Below are 16,743 nucleotides of genomic sequence, written 5' to 3'. Positions count from 1 at the left end.
TTTCTTTTTTCAAATTCCCTTGCATTGTTTCCTTTTGTCTCTTCAATCATTGTTCCATATAGCATTATAATACTTCTAATCGATAAATGATCATGGTCCATTCTTGTAGTGTATAAAATACACATAAAATCTCTATTTTGTTCCCAATTTCGTCTTCAACGTATCTCAACATAAAATAGACTCAATTAAGCACAAATATAGTATAGTTTAGCATTAAGTCCCAAAATATAAGGTAAGTAATGCACTAAAAATATATAATTATAGCCAAACATTAACAACCACAAATTATAATGGATCTATGACGAGACTAAATGCACCTAGAATTGACTTAAATTGAGACCTTAGTGCTGAAGTGAAAGGAAAAGGCGGTGGATGTTTCCAACCCGAACATGGTGTCTTTCTCATCATCGGGTTCTCGACTCAGGAAGAACCTTTACAATTCAGTAAGTGTCCTATCTATTGAATGAATGCTATCAATTCTGCCATTTGAAGCTATCTTTTACAGGACTATAAGAATTACTAATATTTATTGATGTCTTCATCAGAGCCTTATAAAAAAAATTGATGTCTTCATCGAAAGTATTAATTTATTGATGTAAAAATATTCTAGATGGAAAAAGATCGAGTTTGTTTCTCTTCATTAGAGGGAGTAGTGACATAAAGAGCACCTGCAGTGTATTGTGAAGTAGTGGGACAATACTTCCATTTAGTTCTTCCAGTCCTCTACAAAATTTATTTGATTACTGAACGAAATGAAATACTTGAAAAATGTTGTGTTTATATGAACTAAGATGTTGTAAGATGTCTGCGAACTGAAAAGTTTGCAACATGAAATAGGATGGAGTAACTAAATCCTATGTTACTCGAATCCATAAAAAATACAGCTGGGTGCATGTTGGAGTTGGAGTGATGTATTTTGGAGGATCCACCGTGGGTATGGCAGTATTTTTGCAGGATCGGATCAATATTGATTAAATCTTGATGCATAATGTATTAGGTAAAATATGTTATGGTACATGGCCACCCAAAAAGGGGACACGTGGAACCTAAGCCGGGAGGACGGAAAACCGGACGCAGATATCCCGTGTGTCACCGGAAAAGACAACGTTCGTGAAGGCATTGAATACTCTACGCGCGGTAGCATTCAATGAGGAATATTTCACAGCATTAAAAAGTAACGGCCCGTTACAGAGAATTTGGCATTTATGTTCACCGTTACGCCTTTATCAATGCTCCTCATAATTGACATTAAAAAAGGGCACGACCCCAGTACCTTCTTCATAGCTATAAATAATAAGCTCAATGATCATTGTAAAGGACACAAATTTTCTCGCTAACTTACACTACATTCGATACATCATTTTAATACAATTTTATTTTCTCGCATTTGATCTCATCATTGTTGTCCCCAGAAATCTTGTTCCCGGACTCATCAGCTCTGTCGTTCCATCTACATTCTAAGGCTAAGTATTTTATATTTCATCAGCTATTTCATTATCTTTTGGATCAAATTAATTCACTTGTCTAGAAACCACAAATAAATTTAAGTATACCGTTTTACGGGTAAATAGTTTGGCGCCCACCGTGGGGCCTAGACAGTCGTGCGATTAAATTGATCCTTGCCTTTTTTACTAACATATTTTGATTACTTTGTCTTAGCAAAAAATCACAAAAAATGGAAGAAAACACTGTTAATGGCACACGCAACCCTGAAATTCAAGGGGAACAACCTCATTTCGAGGATTCAATCAGTGACACTCGCAATGAGGGGAATGACGCCACACCAGTGCATGACGGGTGGTACCCTCGATAGGTTCGGGAGACGACTCCTGATGATGCTGATGAGGAGCATGTAGCGGATGCAGTGAGGGTCCTCCAAGAGCAACAAGCAATCATTCTAAACCATCTCACGCGGCAGGATCAGGTTATGACGGAACTAAAGCAGGCGCTATCAAGTGCTTCAAATAATGCAAACAAGCGAGATCCAATTCCTCCCGATGTTTTCGCAAATCAAACAACGCAGAGAGTTGACAACAACACTTCTAGGGATGAAGTTGGCTCCGGCGGGGCCGGGGGGAGTAGATCCGGCCTCAACAACGGTAACGATCCGTTCAAGGAGGAACTTTTGCAGTTCATGAAGGAAGTAAACGCCCGCATGGATCAAATTCCGGGCGCGCCACCAGTATTGAAAGGCCCGAACTCGAAGAAGTATATTCAATTACCGTACAAACCGAGTGCGGCCCTGAAATTAATCCCGAAGCGGTTCAAAATGCCCGAAGTGCCGAAGTAAGACAGAACTTCAGATCCACAGGAGCACATTACCACCTTCACAACAACAATGAAAGGAAATGATTTGGCTCATCAAGAAATTGAGTCCGTGTTACTGAAACAATTTTGTGAGACTCTCATGAGGGGAGCTTTAACGTGGTTTTCATTATTACCCAAGCATTCCATAGATTCCTTTGAGAAGCTCGCGGATTCTTTTATCAAAGCTCATGCCGGTGCCAGAAAGGTACAAGCCCGAAAGGCCGACATATTCAGGATCGCACAAGGAGAATCTGAATTATTACGAGAGTTTGTTACCCGGTTCTAGAAGGAAAGGATGTTACTACCAGCAGTCCCGGATGAATGGGCGACTGAAGCGTTCACCAAAGGTTTAAATCCGAGAAGTTCGAACGCTTCCTAGAAGTTGAAGGAAAGTCTGCTCGAGTTTGAAGCGACGACTTGGGCGGATGTCCACAACCGGTATGAGTCGAAAATAAGGATCGAAGACGATCAGGTTGGCTTTCCATTGTCGACCAAAGGAAAAGAGAAGAACAGAGAAAAAATGAAAGATGATATTGACACGGATAGACGGACTTCGAAGGGATGGTTTTCACTCTATGAGCGGATAGAAGGTCGTGGCAGGAGCTTCTGGACAACAAACAAGTTTACCGTTGATAGAAGGACCGATCGTGGCAGGAACAAAAAATCGCTACAGGATAGATAAATCTCGGGGTCGCGAGATTTTTCTTACCCAAAGTTGTCGGAGTATAACTTCAACGTCAATGTAGTGGAGTTGGTGTCAGCCATGAGAAATTTCAAAGAGGCACGATTCCCGAGACCTATGGGATCTGATCCCAGCCAGAGGAATCCCAATTTATGGTGTGAATACCATGGGTGTGAACGACCTGATTCCATAGGAATAGAGAAACTTTTCCACTTGCGAAGATATGTGCGAGTCAAGAAGACACGGAACTACCGATCACATAAACACAACACGAGGATAGGAATGCAAGAGAAACCATAATTATTACCGACAATCAAATATTCCGCCAAAACTCAAAGTAATGAGGCTCGGTCTATACATAAATTCTAATCTCAATCTCAATTATAAATTCAAGTAATCAAATAGGCAAGTTCAATTTAAGTAGTAAAGTTAAGGCATGGTGTAGGTCAACTCTACTCGGACATAAACATAAATCTAGCTTACGCACGGACGCACGTCACCTAATATGTACGTAGCACCCATAAAACGTAGCACGCAACAAATAAAATACCTACTGGATAATTCGCTCTTACAAGATTAGGCAAGAGACTTACCTTTTACAAGATTAGGCAAGAGACTTACCTTACTTCCAAGTCCACTACTCGGCTCCCACACCTCACTAACACCTCAAATGAATGCCAAGCAACTCGAAACTAGTCAAAAGGACGTACAAACCAATCAATATATGCTAAAGAACTCATAACTTAACTATTAGGATCAATTTCCAACCCCACTCGGAAAGTCAACAAAAGTTAAACTCGAGCCCACGCGCCCGAATTTCGGATATTTTTAAAGATAAATATTATCCATGGCGTCACGAGCTCAATGATATAATTTATATCTAATTCTATAACTACTTTTGTGGTTAAATCTCATTTTTATCAATTCTAGGTTTTCTAAACAAAACGCCAAAATTCTACTAAACTTTATGTTAAAATCCTCACATAATATAAATATTTAACTCACAATAGGTAGAAATCAATTACCTAATGATACTTGATGAAAATGATCCTTCAAATAGCTCCCAAATCGCCCAAGCCAATAGAAACAAAGGGTGAAATGAGCCTAAGTCCCGTATTAAAACTTACAATCTGCCCAGGCGTCCTTCATCACAATTATGGAAGAACCCTCGCGATCGCGAAGGCCAATGCTCTCCCTCCCCCCTCCCCAGGTTTCATTCTTCCTATTCGCGATCCCCCCGTTCCATTCGTGAAGAACTCCCTCCGCTAATCCTTCGTGTTCGCGGACCCACAGCCGTATTCACGAAGGCCAACTCCTGCCTACCCATTCTTCCCTCTTCCTCATTCGTGTAGGATCCTCCACGTTTGTGAAGAGGAGTCAGGTCCTTTATCACATTTGCGGGGCTTATTCGCGTTTGAGAAGAGCAACCACTACCCCCCTCCAATTCCTTTTTCGCGATCGCGAAGTACACCAGCACCAGCAAACTATGCCAACTTTAACATTGCTCCAAGTGGTCCAAAACTTACCCGAGCCACCCGGGACCCTATCCAATTATACCAAGAAGTCTATAAACATAATCCAGAACTACTCAAGATCAACAATCAAAATAATATCACGACCAAAAGTCGCACTCCAAACCAATGATATCCATCTTCCAAGCTTCTATCTTCTAACAATTAACTCTGAACGCGACGAATCATACTTAGACAACTTGGAATGATACAAAATTTTACACATAAGTCCAATATGACAAAAACGAACATACTGTCGGGCTCGGAATGCCAAATTGGGTCCAATAATACCAAAGTCTACCCCAAGTCAAACTTACAAAACTCTAAAACCTTAAAATTGTGAATTTCCAACAATAAGCGCTGAAACGCTCCCGATCCACCCAAAACTCGATTCGAACATACGACAAGTCCAGAATCACCATATAAACCTAAACGAACCTCCAAATCCCAACTCCAAGGTCGTTTACTCAAAGTGTTAACTTAATTCAAACTTGGCCATCTTAGGCTACTTTTATACAACTAATTATTTCGAATTCAACTCGAACCCTTCCAAAATCAAACCAACTGCCCCTGCAAGTCATAAAATAGAAAAAGCACATACGGAAAGTCTTAAATAGGGGAACAGGGTTCTAGAAAGAAAAATAATTGGTCGGATCATAACACTAATATTATGTCTCTTCCAGGTAATGAACTAACATGTCTTATTGTTCTTGATGATGATTCTTTGCTATGGCATAAGCAGATAGGACATGAAAGATTTTCACTACTAAACAAGTTGGTCACAAAGGACTATTGACATAATAGAACTAAGTGGGTCGATCAAGTATCCGAAAACTAAAGAAAAATCATTATTGATGATCCAAGACCATACATATTGATAAAAAGAATTGCTATTTATTTGTTGAATAGATAGGTGGATTGAAAAAACCGTGACTATGCTTACAAATAAAACACTCTGAAAAGCCCACATACGACGACAACTTTTTGTTGTCGTTGGAGGCAGAGAGTTTTAGAAGACTCTCGGTTATTAAGGTCACTGCTTATGTTAAGTTTGACTACGCCAGCAGCTGACTACTTATTGAAAGACCGAACAAGAAATATTGAATGCTGAGATTACGCATTGAATTTCTGGTAGTATATACATAATCAAAAAAGTATTTGTGATTGTTCCAGAAGAAATGTCATCCTTGACAATTTTCCATTCCTTCCCCGCCGAGCCGCCTCTCTTCGCCATTCTGAAGTTCTGTCTACAGAAGGTCTAATTCTGAGCCGAAGCTCTATTTATTGCCCTATTCCCTTTTCTGACCAAAGTAACTTAGGAGGGGCCGGGGAGAATTGATTGCCACAATCCAGGTTCAAGGAAGATAAAGTTTATGATGTATGTGAAAAAGGTTAATACGTTAAGTCCTCCTTCAAATCGAAGAAAGTGGTAACTACTTCTAGATCCTTGGAGCTATTGCATATGGATTTATATGGTCCAATGAGGGTTCAAAGAAGAGGTGGAAAGAGATATATATATTTGTGATTGTTGATGACTATTTTGGGTTTATATGGACCTCGTTTCTTGCTTCTAATGATAAAACTTATGATGTGTTTGATGCATTTGAAACTGCAAATGAATAGTCAATAGGCTAGCATCAGGTCTGATTATGGTACTGAATATGAAAATGCTAAATTTCTTGAATATTATTTGAATCATGGCATAGATCATAACTTTTCTTCACCTAGGACTCTTTCTCCAACAAAATGGTATTATTAAAAGAAAAATATGACTTTAGAAGAAATAACAAGAACTATGTTAATTGCTAGTGGTCTTCCTAAGATTTTATTATCTAAGGTTGTAAATACTTCTTGAATAATTAATGAGTGCATGATTAGATCTTTGCTTATGAAGACCCCCTGTGAATTACTAAAAGGCCAAAAACCAAATATGACTCACCAAAGGCTTTTTGTTGTAACTATTCTGTGAATAATAATGCAAAAGAAACTCTAGAAATGTTTGACACCAAAAGTGATGAGGGTATCTTCCTTGATTATTATTCACATAGTAAGGCTTATAAAGTTTATAACAAAAGAACCTTATGTATTGAAGAATCTATTCGTGTTTTTGATTAAATCGATCACTTAGCTGAGAAAGGTTTGTCGGATGATGATGGATAAATTGGAATCATACAGAAATATGATGATGGACCAGATTAAAATAATTTGAAAAGCACTGCTGAACAAGGAAAGTCGATGAATGAACCTGGTTCTCTATAAGCATGCATACCAGACAAGGGGGCTAAATAAGTTGATGTTGAAACATATGGTAATGACGAACCTCGTTCCTCAGCTGATTAGGAAGGAAATAGTGTTAAGGAACTTTGTGTGATAAATTGGAAGCATAAAATCTCTCATCCAATCTAGAACAATTCTTTACTCCTTTGGATTCTGGAATTCAGACAAGATCTAAAGTGAGGAATCTATGTGCTTTCTCTGCCTACTTGTCTATAAATGGTCGTAAGAATATTAAAGAGGCTCTTGAAGTTGCTGATAGGATTGTGACTATGCAATATGAGCTTCATCAATTTGAAATGTACAAAGTATTGCCTCTAGAACCCCAATCAAAGGACAGAACCATCATAAGAACTAGGTTGATTATCATAAACAAGCTGGATGATCAAGCAAACTCCCAAGGGTATAATAATTCATCAGTAGAAGTATATCAAGAAACTGCTCAAATGGTTTGAGATGGATGGCACTGAAACAATTGATACTCCTATTACCAATTACTCGAGTGTATATGGACTAACCGAGTTCATCAAAGAAAACAAGTATAGGGGTATGATTGGTTTTCTCTTGTATCTGACAGTGAGAAAACTTGATATTATATTTAGTGTTGGACATTGTGTTAGGTTCTAGTCAAATTCCAAGGATTCGCATATGAAAGCAGTGAAGAGGATTTTGAGGTATCTCAAAGGTATTCAAGACTTGATTGTTTGGAATCTTTTTGGTGGTAATTTTGACTTGGTGAGATATGCAGATGTTGATTGTGCTAGGTACCTGGTAAGAGCACACCTGGGATGGCTCACACTCTGAGTTTGTGTTTAATCTCTTGAGCGATAAAGAAGCAAAACTTTGTAGCATTATCAACTACAGAAGTTGAATATGTTGTTGAGATCTCTTGATGTGCACAACTATTATGGATCAAATAGCGGCGTCCATGTAATTTCTTTGCCATATATGAGCAAATGATGCAGGATTGATGAAATTTATTGGGTGATTGAATTGATACATTATATTTTATCTTAGAAGGATGGAAAATGTAGGTTTGACTCTTACCATAATAAATGTTGTATACTAGTAGTTTTAGACCTTACTAGAATATTGGCATCCAATACATTAATGCTGATGAAACCTCTTGAGTGAAGTTCATCTTATTGAGATTAATATAGATAAAGTCAAATTTGATCTTATAGAGCCCTCAAAAGTATTAACACATGACATTCAAGAATGTTTGTTCATCTACAGAGCCATGACAAAATGACCTCCTCTTGGTGTGATATTTAACGTATAGAGGCTTCAAGTGTTCAGTAATCTCCTAAGACAACTTCTCAAATTTTCAAAGACGAGTTTGTCTAGTCTTGTGCTAGGGTAATTCAATAAATTTTTAGCGAACATCAATTTAATATGCAAAGATGATTTTTGTAAATGGAAGAAGAAAGGGCTAAAACTTATGCCACATTTTGACTTTATGTGTTCTGCAACAAATCTATCAATATACTATAAGGTGGATTTTATATCTTTTCTAAAGAAAGTAATAAAATTTAAAGTTTTGACGCCTTTTGGAAGAGATGTCCTTTGGTTAACCCATTTTGGCAGGGCTACTATATACTAGGTTGCGCTAATGTCATGTCGATATCAATTTCCCTCTTTGTTATCAGAACCAATATATGTTGGTTGTAGCGTTATGTAATAACTAACCTAGTCTACCAAGCTGTAGAACTTAGTATGGGTGCCACCACAACTTGAGTTAGCCTTGCATTTCCCTGCTTGACTTATAACTAAAGATGAATCTCAAAATTGTTTACCAAAAATTCAGCATTAATAAGGATTATACATTTTGGTGTCAAATGGGGAATATGCTTTGAATAATAAATGGCGGGTAGTTAATCTGTCCCTCGGTTACTTGGCCAAAGATAGAATAGGTCAAGACGTACTAAATAATGGGTTATAGCCCTACCCACCTAACTCAAACCAAATCTTAATTTTTTTGCTTCTATAATTTATTTAATCCCAAACAAAAGTAAGAGAACTTTTTTTTGTTCATTATGACTATATCTAAGATATCAACTATCGTTTTGAGTACTAGCCTTTATTTCTGTATTTCTAGACCTCTCATGGCTTCATTTGATGTTATTGCATGTGTGGTCTATGTCATTTTTCGGAAAGCTTTTATCTGAAATTTTAAAGAGAAAATGATTTTTGGCTTTAAAAACAACTAGAGTTGACCACGGTCAACGGTCTTAGTAAACAACCTCGGATCGGTATTTTGACGATTCCGGTAGGTTCGTATTTTTAGACTTGTACGCATGTTTGGTTGGGGTCCCAAAAGACTTGAGGTCGTTTCGGGGCGTTGTGTGGAAAATTTGAAAAATGAGTTTGACTTTGAAAAATTTTGAGTTTTAATGATCGATTCTTGATATTTAATGGGTTTTGATGATTTGAGCGAGCGAGCGAGATTATATAATGTTATTACACTTGTGTGAATGTTCAAGTTAGAGCCCGGCGGCTCGGGTGAGTTTCGAATTGATTTTGGACCATTTTTGGCCTTGTAGAGTTTGCTGGTTTTTTTTGGTGTATCACAGTACTTACCGATCAAGAGCGGAGCCACTACCGCGAATATTTTGCAGTACGTATAACATTTTGTCTGATTCTTAGACCACTCCAAATGATGATCTCCTCCCGAATAGGTTTGGACCATGAGCATTCACCAAATAGGTGTTGACTTGTTTCAATTGCATCTCCTTCACATAATCCAGAACTAGTATTCTCACATGCAATCCCTAGTTTGCATAATGCAACCATGTTCTGGTTGATCTTGTGTAGCCTTTTTCAGTACCAGCTATAGTCTGTAGGTGGTGTGTGTGCCCAAAAATCCCCTCTGGTCTTCATATATATTGCATGAACCCATTTGACCCAAAGCACATACTTTTTTCTGTTACAATCCATATCAATTAACCCACAAATGCCATATTCATAATTTTACAATTCCTCACATTTAGTCCCCCATACTTCTTTGGTAAGCTAATTCTATCCCAGGCTATAAGTGCCATCTTCCTTTTCTCTTCTGATGCACCCCACAGGTAGTCTCTACATTTCTTGTCCACCTCATTTAATATACTTTGTGGTAGTATGAATACTGAACCCCAAAAGTTATGTAATGAAAATAGAATTGAGTTGATAACCTGCAACTTCTCTGTATATGATAGGTGCCTAGCTGACACTGCATGGATCTTTGTTTTAATTTTGACAATCAGTTAGTAACAGTCCTGCTTGCTCCATATTTTTGGTGACAGTGATTATTCCAAGTATCTTATGGGAAATGTCCCCATACAGAAACATGTTATTTCCAGTATTCTTGTCTTTGTAGCTTCATCCACCCTTGACACAAATATATCTGACTTTTCAGTGTTTTCCAGTAAACCAGTTGAGTCAGAGAAATGCTTCATTGCCTCGATCACTCTGCTTACTACTGCTATATTCTCTTTTCAAAAAATCATGAGCTGATCTGCAAAAATCAAATGGGTTAGCTTCATCCCCTTACAGATGGGTTAGAACCTAAAGTCAGGTAATTGAGCCATTTTATTCAGAACCCTTGAGAGATACTCCATTACCATCACAAAATGTAATGGTGATATGGGATCTCCTTGTCTTAGTCCTCTCTTCCCTTCAAAATAACCAAGCTCCTCTGCATTGACTTTACTGTAAATCTAATTGAAGTGACACATTGCATAACTAGTTGTATAAACTTCCTTGGGAAACCATAGCCAATAAGTATTACCTCAATAAATTTTCATCTAACCATGGAATAGGCCTTCCTTAAATCTATTTTCATCATGTGTCTAGTGGAAGTCTTCTCGTTGTAGTGCCTCATCAAGTCATGGCACAAAAGCAGCCTTATTGTCACTAACAATGAAGATAGTACTCTTTTCAACCTCTTGCATATATAGCATCTTAGAAATATATGTGTATATCACATTGTAACATGCAATTGGTTGAGTGGATTATCAACCTTATTAGGGAAATCACTATTGCTTTAATCTGTTTAAGTAGCTTTCTATTTTTAAAAAATTCAAGAATGGCTTCCGTAATGTCTTTACTAATTATATCCTATGCATCTCTGTAAAAGTTACACCCATAACCGTCAGGTTCTGGGCTCTTATTAACATAGATGCTAAAAATAGCTTCCTTGACCTCCTTCCCGGTATACTCTTGCAGTAGTATGAGTTGCTCTTTAGTTGTAAGTGTATGATCATTCTTTAACCAGTTCTCGTGTGCTATTGTCCTATTACCTCCACCCTCTCCTAGCAATGTATGATAGAAATGCACAAAGATGTTTGTTATTCGATCAGGGTCCCTCTGAATCACCAAATGTTTATCTTGGATTTGAGTGACTGTCTGCATCAACTTTCCCTGCTTTATGATTGAGAAGAAGTACTTTGTTTTATCATTTTCTAGCTTGATCCAAGTGGCGTTACTCCTTTGTAGCAACAAGGATCAAACCAGTGCTGTCGACTTCTTGAATCTTACAAAAACCTCCCTTTCTTCCTATTGCAATTGCCTATCTGAAGGGTTCAATTGTAATTTGGCTTGTGCAATAGCCAAGTTCTCTCTATCTGCTTCAGCCTCAACAATATTGCCTTTATAACTCTTTGAATGATGTAGCTTCAGTTCTTCTTTCAGCATCTTCAGTTTCTTAACCACTCTGAACATTGCACATCCTTGTATTTCTGCACTCCATACCTTTTGCACCACATTCTTAAAATGTTGGATGGGCACTCCACAAGTTGCAGTATTTGAATGCTTTCCTCTTATTTTGTTGAGTGTGCATTAGTGATAACCTAGCAGGACAATGATCACTAATCCCCTCTGATAGGAAAGTGTTAACACATGGTGGCATATGATCTATCCATTCTCCATTCACCAATACCTAGTGAATTATAGAGAAAAATATGTTGATTTCTTTTTTGTCATTCCAAGTGTATTGTCATCCGGAGCTTCACATTTTTGTCAACGCACAAGTCTCCACACACTCCTAAAAGTCTATCACTTCAGCATAAGTCACTGGGTTGCCTCCCACTTTATCTTAGTGCTTTAACACATTGTTGAAATTCCCCATGACCACCCAAGGAGTGGTACATCCTCCTACAATATCACTCATATATGTCTATAATTCCTTCCTTTCCTCTTTTATGTTATAAGCATACACAAAGGTTATTAGAAACATAATCTGCATTGGTATATATTTAACTCTGCATGTAATGGCTTGTGCTGAAACCACCAGACACTACTTCATACAAGTTTGGTTTCCAACTCACCCAAATTCTCCCATTGTAATGACAATTCAAAATGGTGAAATATTGTCATCCTTTTTTGCTACCTTATCCATTTTATTTGCTTTTATCTTGGTCTCTACCAGGCCAATTACACCAACTTCATACTTATTATGGAGGAGTTTGACCTCCTTCTATTCATTGAGGTCATTTAGGCTTTTAACAATCCAGCTAAGTATCTTTACCATGGACAGGAGGTTGATTTGTATTGCCACCCTTTTTCCAGCCAACTTTTGATTGGCCGACTTCATTCAAGTTCCTATCCTCCTTTTCTTCCTTCCTGATTGTCAGGGACCTTCCAGTTCTTACTGGTTGTGTCCATCCAGTTTGCTTCTTTGTGTTTTTTGATGTTGCCTGCTCATTCTTACTAGTCTCAACAGGTATGTTTCTCACTATAGTTCTACTTTGACCCTCTTCTTGTTTTCCATTCTCTGCTGGTCTATTCAAAGTCATTTGCCCTGCCTCATTACTGAGGCCTTTACTATTCTGTCTTATCTCTCATTATTGGTTTATCACTTATTCTTGTTTGCTTTCTTTTTCCTGCAAACATATTCAGTATGACCATATTTCTAGAAAATGGCACATATCGATTGTTTCCAATTTTACATCACCTTTTGAGTTACTACTGCTCCATTTTCATTCATGAAAAAGATTTCTTCAAGCAATGCAACTCCAATTTTAACATTCACCAAAAGCCTTGCAAAATTCAATCTCATTTTCTTCTCTATGTTTTTGTCACGACCCAAAATCCAACTAGTCGTGATGACACCTAACCCAACCCGCTAGGTAAGCCAATTAACAACTATCCAATTCCAATGAAATTTAATAAGACAATTAAATGAAAGAAAATATCTGAATTTTATACATTCCTCAAACACTGGTAGTACAAATCATGATCGTCTAAGATTTAGAATTTACAAAGCTGGTATGAAATAAAGTACATCATCTGTTTGAAATATACATGAACATATCTTTCATAAGTCTAGAGCTACCATGAACAAGAAGCAGCTATAACCGCAATGCAGGTACATCTTCAAATTCAGCTCCCGTCAAACACAACAACATCCAATATCTGCACGCAATGTGTAGAAGTGTAGTATGAATACAACCGATCCCATGTACTCAATAAGTAACAAACCTAACCTTAGGTTGAAAGTAGTGATGATCTGGAACAGAGGTCGGAGTCCAACACCAATAGCCAACAACATTTCATAACAACATAATAATAATGATACAAGAAACATACTTAGATATAAGATGCTCATCTCGTTCACAGTTTCGAAAAAATAGGCATGCTTTTCAAGTATATCAGTGAAAACCTACCGAAATCACCAAAATATGAGTAGGTTTGTAAAACTGTGATTTTTTCCCAAAACTTTTCAACAATAAATAAGATGTTTCATTTTTTCAGATAGCATCAGAAAAGTACATCTCTATGCATACATGTCACTATGCAGGTGAAATCATGAATGTCACTAAAACTGGGTAGCAGAAAGAAATGCATCTCTATGCATGTATCTCAAGTACACATATCAAACACAATGTATCTCAGTGATGAACTCATGTACTTACACTCTGAGAGTACTCAATCTCACTGTCTCACACTTTCCACTCGACATGCTCAGTCACTTAGTAATGTATATGGCCAATCTAGCCCAGAAAAGATCCATCCGAAATATATATATATATATATATATATATATATATATATATATATATATATATATATATATATATATATATATATATACACACACACACACACACACACACACACACACACACACACACACACACACACACACATATAAATAATTCGGGCAAGATCCATGCCCAGGGAAGATCCATCCCTCGGTCAGTAGGTACCTGCGCTCACTGGGGGTATGTACAGACTCTGGAGGGGCTCCTTCAGCCCAAGCGCTATAATAAGCCAGATCCAGGCATAAATGAATAAAACATGATGCGGTGTGCAACCAGATCCCATAAATATCACTCACAATAATGCCCTCGGCCTCACTCAGTCATCAAACTCTCCGGTCTCTCGGGATCACAATGTCATGAAACTAGCCCAAAAATGATGATATGATTTATCAATAAATAGCAACAGAGACTGAGATATGATATGCAATGAATAAATATGACTGAGTACGAAACTTCAATTTAAACATATAATTGAACAACAGAAATGAAATCAGTGGGTCTCAATAATACCAACATATGCCTAAGCATGATTTCTAGCATGAATTACAGCTCACTTGTTCTAACTATGGCTGTCCAACGGGACGGGACGTCCCGTCCCGTCTCGGTCCCGTCCCGTCCCGTCCCATCCCGTCCCACTTAATTTTAAACGGGATGGCCCCATGTTAAACGGGACACGGGATGGGACGGGATGGCCATTTCGTCCCGTCTGTCCCGTCCCGCCCGTCCCGTCTGTCCCGTCCCGTCCCGTCCCGTCCCGTCCCGCGTCCCTTTTTTTTTTTAAATTATAGCCGTTGGGCAACGGCTATAATTGCAAAAATAGTCGTTCCTAACGGCCAAAAACGGCCATATTTGGCCCCCACTCTCACCAAAACACCCCTACCCCCAAACTTTTAATATAATCCCTAAGTTTATTAAATTACACTTTGGCCCTATTTTCTACTATAAATACCCCAATCTTTCTTCATTTCTTCCCACAAAAATAAATTATTCTCTCTCAAATCCCTTTCATTCTATCTATATTATTCTTTCAATTTTCTCGCAATTAAGTGATAAGTTTCAAGTATTTGGACAAATATTTGGAGCAACTTTCAAGCTTCAAATTAATTTATCAAGTATTTGGAGCAATAGTTTGGGCAATTTCTTCAAGTTTCAATATTTAATCACGGTGCACTCGTTCCATCTCCTAATTTTAATATATATTTTTTGCGCATTATTTTAGTGCTTAATTTTTGTGTTTACTTTACGTGTTCAATATTTAATCACGGTACCCTGCTTCTGGTACGATTTTACGCCCATATAACAAAGATAGAGATCGTGAGAACTTAGCAAAAATGGTAGCTGTATGTGGCTTACCTTTTACCTTTCCTTCTCACCCTGCTTTTGTTCATTATATACAAGAAACTTATAATCCTTCTTTTCAAGGTTTTCCTAAGACTACAGTTAGAAATGATGTTTTTAAATTTCAAATCGAATATCTTCAGTATATTCGTTGTGTATTTTTTCACTTAGATTGTAAAGTGTCCATCACATCTGATATAGGTCTTAGTCCTAATAGTTGTGATTATTTAACTGTTACATGTCATTGGGTTGATCATCACTTGAACATGCAAAAATGTATTATTGGTTATAAATTTGTTGATTCAAAACACACTGGAGCATATATTGCAACTACTGTTCTATAAATACTTGATTTTTATGGACTCATTGATAAAGTTTTAACTATCACCTTAGATAATGCTTCTGCTAACACAACTGCAGCAACTAGTTTAAGAACTAGATTTTGTCCAATTAATCCGGTAATTTTTCATGTTAGATGTGCATGCCATATTTTTAACTTGATTGTAAAAGATGGTATTAATTTATTTTCTGATGCTTGTAGTAAAGTACAACATGCTTGCGGCTATATTTTTCGTGCTAATAAAGCGAGTAGAATTCGTGAATTTGCTCAACAATGTGCTAGTGCTAACCTTGCTATTCAAGCATCATCAGTAGCATCGGAGAGTGCTTTTAGCGCGGCAAGATTTCAAATCGGAGATCATAGACATTCATTAGCGGAGGACAGCCTAGAGATTTTCGTATTATTCAGAGATTGGATTAATTCAGAAAGAAGAAATCTTGGTTTTGAAAAATTAACCACTAGGGAAGAAGAAGAATACAATGAGATACTTAGCATTGGGAGCGATGATGGCATGGAACTCGTGGAACATCAATCAACATTGCCAATTCCAGAACAATGTCCGAGAGAAATTATAGATAAGTTACAACGAAGTTATATAGGAGCTTACAAATATTAGTATGATAATTTTTTATTGGCTACTAAGAGGCCTAGTTCAAAGTTCAAACAGAACCCTTCCTAGAAGGTGGCTGCATAGATTAGGTGCTCTTCAAAAGAATTATATTTGTATGTGAGATTTGAAAGTTCTATTAATAAAATAAAAGGCTCTAAGCGTTGAATTTGTTTTATGAATTCTCTTACACTCGAAATTATATTAAATAAATTATAACTCTATTATATATTTATAATTGCTAGAATATTTTATTACAAGTCTTTTGTTTTAATATTTTATAATTCTTTACTTAGTTTTCTAATTTTCGTTTAATTTTTAAATTTATTGAATAAGTCAAAAAACTAGATGTTGCAAACTTTAAAAACTTAGTCATTTCCAAAAGAATATCCGTTGTCAAACTCAATGCTTAAATAATTTTTTTAAAAATGGCACTTAAGGCCCGCGAACCCGTCCCGTCCCGTCCCGTCCCGTCTCGTTTGTTAGCGGGATGGGATGGGCCTACTGTCCGTCCCGTCCCGTTCCGTCCCGTCCCGTCCCGTTTGTTAGCGGGACGGGATGGGCCTACCGTTTCATCCCGTTTGTCCCGTCCCATTTCGTCCTGTCCCGCCACCGTCCCGGCTAAATATCGTCCCGTCCCGTTAATTTTGTCCCGTCTCGTC

General features: G+C 37.5%; 1 long non-coding RNA gene across 1 annotated transcript; it reads left to right on the top strand.

Moving 5' to 3' along the window:
- Positions 1 to 291: 291 nt before the first annotated feature.
- Positions 292 to 16,259, top strand: LOC107783389 (uncharacterized). The gene is made up of 2 exons (XR_012706017.1): positions 292 to 443; positions 15,676 to 16,259. It is a non-coding gene; the product is annotated as an uncharacterized LOC107783389 (long non-coding RNA).
- The last annotated feature ends 484 nt before the right edge of the window (positions 16,260 to 16,743 follow it).

This window comes from Nicotiana tabacum, chromosome 23 (genome assembly GCF_000715075.1).
Source record: "Nicotiana tabacum cultivar K326 chromosome 23, ASM71507v2, whole genome shotgun sequence".
Lineage (NCBI taxonomy): Eukaryota > Viridiplantae > Streptophyta > Magnoliopsida > Solanales > Solanaceae > Nicotiana > Nicotiana tabacum.
This window is presented reverse-complemented; position numbering and strand designations above follow the sequence as displayed.